Raw genomic sequence first — 3,239 nt, 5'->3', positions numbered from 1 at the left:
ACAACCCCTAAAGACTAAAACTTTGGCTATGTTGGGTTCCGTCGACGTCGACAACCCCTAAAGACTAAAACATTGGCTATGTTGGGTTCCGTCGATGTCGACAACCCCTAAGGCCTTGTTTGGTAGAGGGTATTTGCAGCCCCAACAGGGGTGCGGATTTCAGGGGATTTGGTGAATCCCTCTCTTCCACCCAATCCCCTCAAATCCCCTTGAATCCCCAATCCCTCTCTATCCACAATCTTCTTTGTATAGAAATGTTGTTTGGTAGGCAGGATTTGCATATTGATATAAGATGGTGCAAAACATGCAAAAATCCAATCTTTACAAGCAAAACAGCATCATAACATAAAAAACTTGCTACGAGTAGAATCCACATACAAAACTAATCATGTTGCTACAGAACTATAGAAGCACTATGATGGTCAACCTCGTGCTAGGTGACGTCACTCTGGTAGCCATCGTAGGAGCACTTTATCCTTGCCGGCGAGACAATATCATCCACTGCGTCGTGCTTGCAAGTCAGGCACTATCTGCTGGGGAGCTCGGCAAGGCATGTGCCACGAGCTAAATGTCCACCATTGCACTGCACAAATTCAAAATCATATCAATAGATTAGTATTAATGCTGCCTTTCTCAAGTGAATGGAAAAAAAGAATCGGTCAAGCATTTGCCTGGAAGATAGGAGGCGGCTACTTATCAAATCTTAATTGCGGATGCAACCTGAAACAATAAACTAACAAGGGGGAATCCACCAAAATAATCACTATGACCTTTATAAACCAGAAAACATATACAAACACAATATGAAGGATCACCCAATAGCAGCAACAGAATCGTATGAGAACTACAATCTCATTGGTAAACAGTTAGAAACCTCCACAATAAGGTAGTAGTACTACATCTTCCTAACAACAACTGCTGACAAAATTCCCAAAAGTTTACAAAACCATAACGAACTGCTGAAAAAAGATGACCAGAAGACTGAATCTTCATGTCTTCTTCAACAAAAGTAATACATGCCAACTTCGAATAGGATACAGAACCAGAAACAAAACGTGTAAGATCTTACCCGTGAACTGATTAAGATTCAGGCAAAGGAAAACTCGGAACAGGCATGTAAGATGGCACATAATCATTCATACTAGAAACAAACATCCACCTATTGACTGACCGACGATGACTTGTAGAATACAAGGTATAAAGAATATTTATAAGCACGATTCATCCAGCCAAACTTGTGCAACTGAATGAGCACCTGGCGCTAGGTATAAATAGAAACAAATGCAAATAAAAATGAATATACACCAAGCTTGGGATAATATATATTTATTCTAAGCTTGGCAGAATATTGCCAATACAATATCTACAGATTTTGGTGGCTGTTGCTACAGCCTAGGGTCGGGTAGCTATCGATACTTTCGTGTCCACATACTACCTAACCTATCTACCATCGCTACAATCAATTCGTTTGCTTCAGAATTCCAATTTTAGAAACCGACAAACACCCAAAAATGGAGCTCATGGTTGCTAGTTGCTACTACAGAACTCATCACAAATCTGTCGAATTTCATACCAACAGTTTCTTTGCGTGTTATATATGCAGCAATCATCCAGGTTTATCTGAAGCTCAGATCATCTTGGGGAAAAATCCATGCCTGCATACAAAAAAGTTCAGTGTGTTGTAGGATGGTGGAGCAACGGAATCAGATTATTTTCATGCGACTGAACTTAAATAGGGCAAGGTAGATTCTAGTACTGCAGTTTGCTCAACGAATTACCACATACTAATATACACAGATGCTGATACAAAAAAAATTATACACTGATGCACCAACGTCTTCATCATTCACAACAATAGTATGTCCACACCACAAAATAATTACCAGGTTTCAATTGCCAACAAACCAATAGTGCCAGAAGCAACTCGTGGTACTATAAGATAGAGCATCTAAACTAGCACTTGTCAGAGAACATGATGGATTCTCATTTACAAAATAATCATACTCTTGAGATCACAATTGAAGGTCATAACCATGTTGTCATTCTAATATTTTTAAGAAGCTATATGCAGAGTTGCAGATTGATAGAAGATAGTACATATTATCAAAATACTCAGATCAGGAGATGCCACGGTGGAGATGGGGCTTCTAGGAGGACGGAAACTCAAGCAAGATCATAGAATACGGGCCATGTGGAGCTAGAGGTAGGAGATGTCGTGCTTGGCAAGCTCGCCGGGGAGGACGGGGCAAACGGAGGTCTGGACCTCGCAGGAAGTGGCAGCCATGGTGGGTGAAGATGAGAAACCATAGGCGAGGGGAATGGAGGGGAAGGGGCGGAGGAGACGTACCTCTGGCGAGAAGGACCGGTTTGTCTTCCGGAGAAGGGACACCGGCGTCGTGGAGGCGGCGGCAGCGACGATGGCGGCCTCCCCCCATCCTCTTTTTCTGTTCGTCTCCTCTTTTCCCCTTCATTCCACGAGGCCCCCGTCGGGGCTTCTAAACCACCTAGATCAGGGGGAATTTCGGGGATCACAGGGGGTGCCCTCTTGCAAACCCCGGCTACCAAATAATGACTCAGGATTCACGAGGTTTCTGACCCTCGCGAGGATAATCCCCTGTAAACCTCACCAAACTCCTTCAATCAAACGAGGCCTAAAGACTAAAACTTTGGCTATGTTGGGTTCCGTCGACGTCGACAACCCCTAAAGACCAAAATAACAGAAAGAGTACACACATAACCCCCTCATCTCTTGGGGCATTTGTGGAAATAGTTTAGATTCATGACTAATAACAGAAAGAGTACTCTAACAAATAGAATACATAACTTGCCCCCTCATCTCTTGGGGCATCACTAACATAGTTTAGAAACATGACTCATACATAATAGAAAGAGTACTCTAACAGAAAGCATGTCAACCCAAAATGATAATTGTTTTGAAACATACATAACTTGCCCCCTCATCTCTTGGGTATAACTGACATAGTTTAGATTAGAAACATGACACATGACATTCAGGTATTTCCACTTGCAGTAAAAAAGGCCATCCAACCAGTATGACTTGTAGGGTCAACAGAAGTGGAAGCACCAGAAGTGGAAGCCCCAGCAGCAGCTCTTGGTGCAGAGAAAGGCCTTGAATGCCTTACAACACCATGCCTTGCATAAGGATGTGCTCTTGCTGGTGCAGCCTGTGCTCTTGCTGGTGCAGCCTATGCTCTTGCTGGGGCAGCCTGTGCTCTTTC

At 43.1% G+C, this 3,239-nt stretch overlaps 1 long non-coding RNA gene across 1 annotated transcript; it reads right to left on the bottom strand.

Moving 5' to 3' along the window:
* Window positions 1-260: 260 nt before the first annotated feature.
* Window positions 261-2,595, bottom strand: LOC119266777. Its single transcript, XR_005132127.1, has 2 exons — window positions 2,348-2,595; window positions 261-1,655 (listed from the first exon to the last, which is right to left on the bottom strand). It is a non-coding gene; the product is annotated as an uncharacterized LOC119266777 (long non-coding RNA).
* Between the last annotated feature and the right edge of the window lie 644 nt (window positions 2,596-3,239).

The sequence above is a fragment of the Triticum dicoccoides genome, chromosome 3A (genome assembly GCF_002162155.2).
Source record: "Triticum dicoccoides isolate Atlit2015 ecotype Zavitan chromosome 3A, WEW_v2.0, whole genome shotgun sequence".
Lineage (NCBI taxonomy): Eukaryota > Viridiplantae > Streptophyta > Magnoliopsida > Poales > Poaceae > Triticum > Triticum dicoccoides.
This window is presented reverse-complemented; position numbering and strand designations above follow the sequence as displayed.